This window comes from Diceros bicornis, chromosome 28, assembly GCF_020826845.1.
Source record: "Diceros bicornis minor isolate mBicDic1 chromosome 28, mDicBic1.mat.cur, whole genome shotgun sequence".
NCBI lineage: Eukaryota > Metazoa > Chordata > Mammalia > Perissodactyla > Rhinocerotidae > Diceros > Diceros bicornis.
In genome coordinates, this window is record NC_080767.1 from 40,262,695 (window position 1) to 40,274,638 (window position 11,944).

Here is an 11,944-nt window from a genome sequence, read left to right on the forward strand (position 1 = left end):
CCTCAAGGCAGTGGTTCCACCAAGGCCCAGGGGGCAAAGAACCAGGACCTATAGGCTCCAGGGACAACATCAGGGACCACAGATACCTCCCTTGTCCCCTCCTTCCCGTCACTGGCCCTGGTATGTCCAGTTCACTCATGAGGCCTCCTCACCCCCGCCAGGACAGTGACTCCACCCCACTCACTTCCAAATGAGGACCCCGAGGCTCCAACAAGGATGGCCTGTCCCTGGTCCCTGGACTAGTGGCCCAATGATCTGCCACATTCTGCACGACCCAGGGCCCAAGACCCCCAAGCCCCCAGGCTGCCCTCTGCTCAGAAGGACCTCAAAGGAGTAGAAAGCATTTCCCAAGGACTCGGAGCACAGTGGGTCATGGATGGGGAACTAAGATCAACAGAGTCTTCTACGAGCCTGTGGGACCCTTGGGGTCACCCCATCTGTGCACCCCAATTTACAGACGAGTAAGCAGAGGTCTTCTCTCCTGTAGCCCCCTCCACACTAGGCGCTCACATCCCAGTTCCAGGTGCCCAGAGTGGTGGACACAGGACGCCAGACCTTGTCCTCTGCAGGCTGCTCTAGGGATGGCCCAGCCCAGGTAGCACCCGGGCACCTTGGGGACCCTCTGCCCATCTGCCTGGCATCTCTCCCCCTCCCCATGCTGTGGGCCTGGGCATGTGGTTAGGGGACTGGATGCTCCTGCCCCAGGGCAGAGCTGCCTCCAACCTCTTCCTTCTTTCCCCGGTCACCTCCCCAGAGTGCACTCCGGTTCTGAGCCCTTCACTGCGTCTGTGTGTCTGCGTGGGATGACCACAGGAAAGGACCCCAGGCAGATGGGATGGGCAGGGCTCCCCCAGGATCTTACAGGCTCTCATTCTCAAAGTAAACCCCATGGGAGGGTCGAGGCTGGCCTAGGAGACTGGAACCCTCTCTTCTCCTCTGGACTCTGCCCACCTCGTGGACCCTGGGCCAGTTCCAGCCTCTCCTGGCCTCGGTTTCCCAACTGTCCCCAGAGGGGCTGGTCTAGGAACTGCATCAGCCCCGTTCTGCATGGGCACGATCAGGTCTCTCTCCCCGCGTGGGTGTGGCGGGGACGCACTCGGGGCGCACGGGCCTCCCTCCAAGGGGCGGACGCGGGTGGACGCCGCCCGCGGGCCAGCCGGGCGCACGCGGAGCCCACCGACAGCGCGTGCACGTGACCCTGCCCCGCCACGCGCACGCGCTGCACCTACGGCTCCCCCTGGGACTGGTCCTAAGTCCCTGTCCCCATCCAAGTGTTCTGTGACCCCACGGTCGGCTGGGCGTTGGAAGAGCTCCTGGATCCCTGTGGGGTCTGGTCGTGCGGGCTGTGGGGTGGAGAACCGAGCTGGCGGGACTCCTGTCTCCAGAGCGCTCACAGCCCCGCATCTCGGTGCAGCCGGCGCCCAGAGGCAGTTCCAGAAGTTTCCAGTGCCAGGAAGGACTGGCCTCTGAGCCCGAGAGAGACCCACCTTTGCTTCACCCTCTGGCTGGACTCGGGACACTGTGACCTCTTTGCTCTGTGTCCCGGTCCCTTGTCAGGAGTTCTGCTTGTTCGTGCATGGAGGGGCGAGCTGGAGACCTCCGTCGCCTGGTGAAGGAGACGGGCCTGCCCCCAGTCAGCCTGCAGGTGAGAGGGCTGACCCCTGTCCCCAAAGGCAGCACCTTCCCACCACCACTGTGCCCGCCCGCTGCCCGGGCACCTGGAGGGACGTGCACCTGGTGGCAGGAGCACACCTGGCGCTGAGGGTGATGCTGCCTGGCCGAGGAGACGGGTGGGTTTCGGCTCCTTCATGCCTCGTTTGTTATGAGCTGATGCGCTTATTGCGGGTGGACTACAGGGAGGAAGCGCTCAGGACTCTAGTCATTTTGTTCAGATCTATGTGGGGCTGCAGTGAAAATAGCAACTTGCCCTGGAGTCTTCTCTTGTTCGGTAGCCTGTTTTGTTTCTGTGTCGGGGAAAGAATGAAAATGATCCTGTGTTTTACCCTTTGGAAAAAATGAAACACCCAACCTTGGCTTTTCTTTAAGATATGTGAAAAGTTATCGATATCGTTCAGATTTTGCTTGAGGGTCACTTCATGGTAAAAAGGCAGCTTTCTTTGAAAATGTCATATTCTAATGATCAGCCCATTTCTGGCAGAGGGAAGAGAGGTTTCCGTGGGTCCTGCATGAGAAAGGGCCCTGGGCCAGATGTCAGAGACACTCCCAGTGTGTCCTTGGACCGGTCGGGCTTCCTCTCGGGGCCTCAGTTTCCTCTTCTGTAAAATGGGGCTAGGAGGGTGGGGCTAAGTGTTTTCCAGAAGTTCTTGCAGCTCTGACAGCTGATGCCTTAAGTTACCGGATGTTCCTGAAGCCATGAAACAGGTGATGCAAGTAGTTTTTTTCCCCTTAAGAGTCATAAGCCAGTAAATATAAAACCCAGAGGGGACCCGCTCTAAGATGAATGATTCGAGTGCAGCTCTTTCACGCCTCGTGTGTCATGGAAAGCCCCCTTTAGGTGCTCACTGTGCAGGTCCTGCTCCATCGGTGTCACCAGAGTTCATCATTGACCTTGGGCATTGCCACTGGTCCTTCGGGAGGATTTGTGTTCAACCTGATGAGTCCCTGAATGTGGTCCCCAGGAGTCACTCTCACTAATGCTCGCTAATTCCAAGTCCGATTTTTGAAAATTCCATTTCCAGCCCTGTTCTGGCAGGTTTCTAAGCCAACCTCAGTGTCCTGATTTGATTGAATTGTAGTGAAAATATTCCCATATACACTCAGGTTTTCTCCCCTTGATGTATTTCCCACATGGAATGGCTGCTTTGAAAATCAAAAGATAAAATTTCCACTCTGTCCTCTGCCAGCTTCCCTCTTGCCAAGAGAGACACTTTCAGCTGCACGTTTACCTTGGGAAGATCAAGGCATTAAATTAAAGGTAAAATTCAATTAGTGTGAAGGTTAGGGTTAGGGCTGCTCGAGGCCAGGCTGCTGGCTGGGGCAAGTCCGCACCCCCTCTTCTGGGCCAGCGTCCCCCACCTTTCCTTCCCAGGACGTCTCTCCCATTTCCCTGGGGTGATTTGTGGGGCTGTGACCCACATTTTGGGTTGGTCGGGGCTTGTGTCTACAGCGAGTGCCTAGTCCTGCTTCTTCTGGGACAAAGACACATCTCTTTTTATTTTTTAAAACAGCTTTATTGAGATATAATTCACATGCCATGTAATCCACCCATTTAAAGTGTACAATTCAGTGGTTTATAGTGTCTTCACAGAGCTGTGCAGCCCTCACAATAGTAGAACATTTTCATTACCTGAACCGGACCCTCTTTACCAATGAGCAGTCACTCCCCGTTCCCCCCATCCCTACAGCCCCAGACAACCACTTGTCTACTGTTTATCTCTCTGTTTCTCTATTGTGGACCTTTCGCATACACAGAATGATACAATATTCAGTCTTTTGTGACAGCTGCTTTAATATAGCATGTTTTCAAGGTCCATCCATGTTTGTAGCATGTATCAGTAATTCATTCTGTTTTATGCCAAATAATTTTCCATCATATAGATATACCATATTTTGGTTATCCATTCATCAGTTGTGGGACATTTGGGTTGTTTCCATCTTCTGGCTATTATGAATAATGATGCTATGAACATTTGTGTACAAGCTTTTCATATGGTTTCCTTTCTCTTGGGTACAAACCTAGGAGTGGAATTGCTGGATCAAATGGAAACTCTGTTTAAATTTCGAAGAATTGCCAGACTCTTTTCCAAAGGGCTGCACCATTTTTTATTTCTGCCAGCAGTGTATGAGTATTCCAATTTCCACCTATCCTTGCCAACACTTCTTAATACCTTTTTTAAATTACAACCATCCTAGTGGATGGGAAGTGGTATCTCATTGATTGTGGTTTTGATTTGCTTTTCCCTCCTGAATAATGATGTTGAGCATTTTTCATGTGCTTGTTAGTCACTCATGTATCTTCTTAGAGAAATGTCTGCTTAGCTCCTTTCCCCATTTGTTAATTGGGTTATTGGTTTCTTTATTATTGAGTTGTAAGTGTTCAATATATATTCTACGTGCAAGTCTCTTATGATATATATGATTAGCTGGCATTTTGTCCCTTTCAGCAGTTGTCTTCTCACTTTCTTGATACTGTCTTTTGCTACACACATATTTTTAATTTTGATGAAGTCCAATTTATTTATTTTATTTTGTATACTTCTGTTCTTGGTGTCATATCTGAGAAACCATTGCCTAACTCAAGGTCAAAAAGTTTTATTCCCATATATTTTCTTTTAAGAGTTTATAGCTTTATCTCACATTTAGCTGTTGGATCTCTTTTGAGTTCATTTTGGAAAGTGGTTTGAGGAAGGAGTCCAACTTCTTTCTTTGTCTGTGAATATCCCATTGTCCCAATACCATTCATTGAAAAAGCTATTCTTTTTCCATTGAATTGTCTCGTCACTTGTGAAAAATCAATTGACTGTAACTGGACTCTCAGTTCTATTCCATGGATCTGTAGGTCTGTTTTTATGCCAGTACCACAATGGCTTCATTAGTGTAGCTTTGTAATGAGTTTTGAAATCAAGAAGTGTGAGTCCTCCATCTTTGTTCTTCTTTTTCAAGGTTGTTTTGGCTCTTCTGGCTGCTTTTGCATTTCATGTGAATTTTAGCATTGGCTTGTCAATTTCCGCAAAAAAGGCAGCTGAAATTTTGCTTGGGATTGCACGGAATCTGTAGTTCCATTTGTGGAGTGTTGCCATCTTAATAGTATAAAGTCTTCTGATCCATGAAGATGGGATGTCTTTCCATTTATTTTGGTCTTCTTTAATTGCTTTCAATAATGTTTGTAGCTTTCATCGTACAAGTCTTGTACTTCTTATGGCTACCTTAAATAATGCTACAATGAAAATGGGGGTGCAGACATCTTTTTGAGTTAGTGCTTTCATTTCCTTTGGATAAACACCCAGAAGTGGAATAGCTGGATCCTATGGTAGTTCTAGTTTTAATTTTTTGAGGAACCTCCATCCTGTTTTCCACAGTGGCTGCACCTGTTCATATTCCATACAATTGATTCTTTTTGTGTTGATCTTGTATCCTGCAGCCTTGCTGGCCTTGTTAATTGGCTCCAGTGGTTTTCCCGGGTATTCTCTATGATTTCCTGTGTACGTGGTCATGTCATTTGCAAACAGAGGTGGTTTTACTTCATCCCCTCCATATAGATGCCTTTTATTTCATTTTCTTGCCTAATTGACATGGCTAAAACCCCCAGAGAAATGTAGAATAGAGTTGGCGAGAGGGCCAGCCCCGTGGCTTAGCGGTTAAGTGCACGTGCTCGACTACTGGTGGCCTGGGTTCGGATCCGGGGCGCGCACCGACGCACTGCTTGTCCGGCCATGCTGAGGCCGGGTCCCACGTACAGCAACTAGAAGGATGTGCAACTATGACACACAACTATCTACTGGGGCTTTGGGGAGAAAAAGGGAAAAAAAAAAAAAGGAGGAGGAGTGGCACGGTTGTTAGCTCAGGGCTGATCTTCCTCACACACACACACACACACACACACTAAATAAATAAATAAATAAATAAATAAATAAATAAATAAATAAATAAATAAAATAGAGTTGGTGAGAGTGGCCATTCCTCCCCTTGTTCCTGACTTCAGGGGTGAGGCTTCCAGTCTTTCCCCATTAAGTATGACGTATGTGAGCTGTGGCTTGTTTACAGATGCACTTTAGCAGCACAGGGAAACTAGAAACTAGAAACTTCTGTTTCTAGTTTCTTCAGTGTTTTTACCATGAAAGGGTGTGGATTTTGTCAAATGTTTTTTTCTGCACTTAGTGGGAATCAACTTTTACAGCAGTTTTTTAACCATGAAATCATCTTCCTTTCCCCTCCCTCTGTCTTTCTCCCTCACACAAACACGTAGAACCTCTCTGGAAGCAAATCAGAATCCACATATTAAATACTTGCTGAGGGCCAGCCCGGTGGCACAAGAGGTTAAGTGCGCGCCCTCTGCTGCAGTGGCCTGGGGTTCACCGGTTCGGATCCCGGGTGCGCACTGACGCACTGCTTGGCAAGCCATGCTGAGGCGGCGTCCCATATAAAGTGGAGGAAGATGGGCAGAGATGTTAGCCCAGGGCCAGTCTTCCTCAGCGAAAAAAAAAAAAGAGGAGGATTGGCAGATGTTAGCACAGGGCTGATCTTCCTCACACACACACAAAAAACTTGCTGAAAGATGCCTAAGCAAACTTGCCTGTTATTTTATCTCAAAATGAGTATTGCAATTCAGGATGTGCATGCTATGGCAAACCATAGGCAAATCCACCAAAGGAAAAGAGCCACTTTTATAGAGAAAATGGTGGGGTAGTGAGGGGCTGTTCTAAAAGAAAATCCACTGGGGGAAAGTAGCAGTTCAGGGCAGCAACAGCTTCTCATTGGCTGAGCTGTGGCGTTTCTGATTGGCTGAGCTCCGGTGTTTCTGATTGGCTGGGCTGTTGCTGGGCGGGGAGAGAAGTCTTCCCTCAGTAGTAAAGTAGTTGTACTTCCTGTCTGAGATGCAAGCACCCTCTCTTCCTGTTTGGAGTAATTGATGATGTGTGATGGGGTGAGAGCTCCCCCTGCAGGCCCTCCTGACTCTAATTTAGTTCAAGTTTCTTTTATTAATTTACACAAATGAACAGTCTAGGCCTCTTGATCCCAGTTGTCCTTGCCCTGGCGGCTGTGTAGCTGGGGGAGGGCCCCACTCTGAACTAGTGATGACTAGAAATGCACATGTTAGTGATGATTCCAAGGGCAGCTGCTCCCTCTGGCATACATACTCCACCGTCTTCTCTTCTCTTTACTGCTGTACAGTGAAAACATTTAGTGTTAAGGAGAGGATTGTGCAGGAAATAGCCTATGTCAGGTGTGTGTGCTGAAAGGTAACAGTAAATAGGCAAAAAATGTGACTTATCCCAGAAATATATTAAAGAGAATATAGCACATTCTGTGCAGACCTTCCTGGCGTGGAAGTCCACGTTCTGAAAATACTGTTTTTGGCTTATTCTCTGAGGCCTCATATATCACTTTTCTCTTCCAGGAGTCTTGGTGCTGACCATGTTGTTGGCTGGCCTCACGAGTGTGAGCCTCCTGTTCCACATTTTGGCCTGTTACAGGTAAGAGGCCTTTGGGGTCATTTGCGTGTCTTCAGCCAGGCTTTCTCAGAATTCCCGGGCAGCGCCGGCAGAGCCCAACATACAATACAGTGTCTGGGGTGGACGGACATTTTGTCTGCAAGTTACCTATGGCACTGAGTTTCTAAAGCCCTTAAATAGCAGTGATCTAAAGTGGAAAAAGGAAGGGCAGAGGGATGTCAGCACTATGTTCGTCAGAGTTCTCTCGAGAAAGCACCAACAGGATACATATGTGCGTGCACACACACACACAGATGTGTGTCTATGTGTGTGTGTGTGTATATATATAGAGAGAGAGAGAGAGGGAGAGAGAAGGAGAGAGAGGTTGATTTTAATACCATGACTCATGTGACCATGTGGGCTGGCAGGTCCAAAATCTGTAGGCCAGGCTTGCAGACTGGAAACTCAGGCAGGTGTGTAGATGCTGTAGTCTTGAGGCAGATTTTCTTCTCTGGGAAACCTCAGTTTTTGCTCTGAGGGCCTTCAGCTGATGTGATCCACCCACACTATTGACAATAATCTCCTTTCCTTAATGTCAACTAACTTTACGTTAACCACATCTACAAAATGCCTTCACAGCAACACGTAGATTAAATACCCAGTTTGATTAAATAACTGCGTGCTGCGGCCTGGTCAGGTGGACACGTAAGACTCACCACCACAGCCACGCTCTCTCCACTTGGCACCTCCTGCATCTTCTTTAGCCATATTTAATCTCCAAATAAGACAGGAAGAAAGTCATTCTTCCTCCTAACATGGTACAGCTCTCCTGTGTACATCTCAAAACACACAAATACTCTCCCCAAGGAGGACGCAAAGTTCTTGGGTGATGTTCACTCTTTTCCTTGATATCCTGCAATTTAAATACTATTATGTGAAGTTAACTATTATTGACACATCCTGTGTTATATGTTATGTTATATGATAAGAAGATAAGGAATAGAAGAAAAGAAATCTATCTGACACACACACAGTCCACAGTCTGGGAAGACTTCCTGGAGTGGGATTCTTGGGTGCGGGCTTCTCTGCAAGGCAGTTTCTGTTTTCTGTTTATGGAAAGGCAGTCATGTTGGTGAACTTTTGTGCTCTTGCAGCATCAGTGAGAGCTCTAAAACAAGCTCCAGAGCTAGTGCCAGCTCCAGCACCAGCTCAACCGCCAGCTCCAAAGCTAGCTCCACCTGCAGTGCCGGATCACACACCGGCTCTGGTACCAAATCTGGAGTTAAAGCCGTTTCTGGCACAAGCCCAACTGCTAGATGTACTACCAACTACAGAGCTAGAGCCAACTCCAGCACCAGCTCTTGCAACAGTTCCAGCTCCAGTGCCACTGCCAGACTTAGAGCCAGTGCCACTTGCAGAATTAGAGCCAGATCTATCACCCAGATCTAGTATCAACTCTAGAGCTAGAACTAGTTCCAACATCAGCTCATATAAAAGCCCTAGAACTACAGCCAGCTCCAGAACTAGCTCTAGCACCAGCTCCAGGGCTAGAACCAGCTTCAACACCAGCTCTGTCACTAACTGGAGAGATAGAGATAGCTCTGTCATCAGTTTATTTGCCAGAGCCAGCACCAGCTCCAGCACCAGCTCCAGAGCCAACTACAGCAATAGCTCTAACACCAGCTCCAGTGCCAGAGTAGAGCCAGCTCAAGGAGCTATATTAAACTGCAGAGCCAGGTCCAGACTATCTCTGGAGGTAGATCTAGCTCCAGCACCTTTCCCAGAGCTAGAGCTAGTGTCCACTATAGAGACGGAGCCAACTCCAGCCCCGGCTTTTGCATCAGCTCCAGAGATCAAGCATCTCCTGCTTCAGCTCCAGTGCCAGTTCTAGGGTAGAGCCATCTTATAGCTAGAGCCAGCTCCAGCACCAGCTCCAGCACCAGCTCGAGAACTAGCCCAGGACATGACCATCATGGGCGGGGCCTGGTGTGGGACTGAGAGCAGGACATTCCCTGCCAGGCAGGTCACTCCCGGGTACCTTGATCTTCTCCACTCCCGGCTCCTCCTCCTCCCTCCCCCCATGAGGTCTCAGCCCCAGGGGCTCTGCACCCCTGCTTTCCCAAACAAAGTTCAAAGTGGACAAAGAGATCTCAGATGTTGGAAACTGTGGCCAATACCTTAAAAAATTGTATACATTTGGACCCAGAAACTCCACTCCATGGATTCTGTCCTAAATAGAGATTTATGGATGCAGATGTTCCCTTCAGCACGATTCAGAGTGAAAAATTGGAAACGGCCCACATTCCGCAGCAGAGGCTCTTTGTGAATTCTGATGCAGGGACGCAGAAAATACAGAGAGGAAGGGGATTGACTGGCATGCCCCCCTGAGCACACGCCCCGGAATCCACCCTGCCTGACCCCCACAAGTGCACATATACACATGCACACACTGGACAAGAATTCCTGGGGATAAGCTCCTGAGATCTACCCTGCCTGACACCCACCAGTGCACACAGACATATACACATACGTGCACAGACTGTACAAGAATTCCTGGGGGATAAACTCCTGGGATCCGCAATGCCAGCAAAGGCTGCACCCGGGCACTCTGATGGTCCCGCACGTGTTCTCCAGAGAGGGGGGGTCCTCTCACACTTGTCCCCAGGGAATCTGCTGGGGCCTCTGCTTCTTCACATTGTCACCAGGGCTGGTCGCCACCAGACTATACACCTGCCAGTCTGCTGGTGACTAGTGCCGTCTCCACAGTGTTGACGTGCGCGTGTCCTCATTGGGAGGCCGAGCATCTCTGACACGTGAGCCCATCTGCTTCCCGCTCCTTGGAACTGCCCGTGTTTGCTCTCTGTCCCTTTTGAAAACACTGACTCTCCGGAGTTTTTGGGCCACAGGGATGTGAAAGCTTTCTCTGGCCTTGGGTTATGAGGAACGCTTTCCAGTTTGTGGCTCGTCTTTCCAGCTTTCTACATTTTTCTTGCTTTTGTTTTGGCCACAGGAAGAGCCAGGAGTTTCCTGTCTGGCTTCTGGCTCTGGTGTCACACTTAGAACAGTGGTCTCTTCCCCGAGATTATGCAGATATTTATGAAAAGTCTTCATTTTATACATCTAATATGTAACACCTCTGGGATTTCCCTTTCAAATAACAAAAATGCTATTTTAAATAAAAAACAAAAGTAGTCAGTCCTCTCTTAAAATATGTGGGCAGACACGAGAGCTGCCTATTGCACGATTCCGTTTATAGGAAACATCCAGAACAGGTAAAGGACAGAGACAGAAAGCAGATTAGAGGTTGTCAGGGCCTGGGGAGGGAGTGTTTTGGTATGGGCTTCCTTTTGGGGAATGAAATGTTCTGCAGCTAGACAGTGGTGATGGTTGCACAGCATCATGACTAATGTTCAAGAATTGTATAAATTTTATTATATTCAATTGAAAACAAAATAAACCACACAAAAACTAAAAGAAAAAAATAAAATAAAAAGGCAAACAGAAACAACAACAGGGGAAGGGAAGGAAAGTTCTGGTGGGGGAGTGGGTAGAAGATGTGGCTCAGGGGAGGGTGAAGAGGGAGGTTCCAGAGCCAGCTTTCTCTGCAGGGATGGGGGTCCTGAGCTGGCTTGGGGTCTCCCGCAGGGGCAGGTGGTGGTTCCCCCTGTAGGGATGGGGGGTCCTGAGCCGGCTCAGGGTCTCCCGCAGGGGCAGGTGGTGGTTCCCCCTGCAGGGGTGGGGTTCCTGAGCTGCCTTAGGGTCTCCTTCAGGAGCCGCCCCAGATGCCAGCCCTCCCTTCAGAGCTGCTGATGCAATGGAGTGGCGCCCCTGCCCCTCAGTCGGGGGGATGGAGTGGATGACCCCGTCCACCAGCTCCTCCCTGATCTCCCACGTGGAGCTCTGCAAAGGCAGTGACCGGCAGCCGGCCCCAAGGCATCAGAGCCCAGCCCGACCTCACCCCCGCTTCTTCTGCCCACTGACCTTCTGCTCCCAGATCAGGCACAGACCTGTGTCTGCACAGACCTCCCCCTGGGATGAAAGAGACACATCTCGAGGGCTTGGGATAAACCTGGGGCAGAGGGCGCTGCCCCAGTACTCCACATCCCACCCACCAGCCTTGACCAGGCATGTGAACTTGACCTGCCCACCAGACTCCTCAGCCTACTCCTGCTCTGGGTGGGCCCAGCCCACATGAATCCCCCTACCACATCCTCACACATGGGGAGGGAACAGAGGGCTGCCCAGGGGGAATCAGAGTGGTGTCCTGTCTTGGATTGGCCTGCCCTGGGCCTCCCTGTGTTACCTTTGGGTCCATCTGTGCAAATGGCCAGAGGCGTCTGGGGTGAGCCCTCACCCAACTTCTGTGCCGTCGGAAGATACTCTCACTGCCCGCTGTCTCTGGGATGCCAGTGCCTAGTTACCAGGGTTCCATGTTCTATTGGGCTCTGTGAGGTCACTGCCTGGGGTCCCCTTACCAATGCTTCCACCTCGCACAAGACCTGCCCATGGCCCCCTGGGCTGCTGACTACTCACCCTCCACCTCACGCCATGTCCACACACAGTCACCCCAACACAGCCCACACCACAGCCCCCGGGAGGCCTGGGTGCAGTCCAGACCCAGCTTTGAGGACACAGAGCCGAGTTCAGACCAGGCTCCTTCTTCTTACCAGTGGTGTCACCCTGGACAAGCCACGTGCCTCCCAAGGCCTCCCCAGTCTCCTCAGCAGCACAGTGGGGGTGATTCTAGCAACCCTTTCCTAGGGACATCGACAGATATAACAGACCTGTCCACACCTACAGTGCCTGTCAACCCCGGGGGCTGGTGTCACATG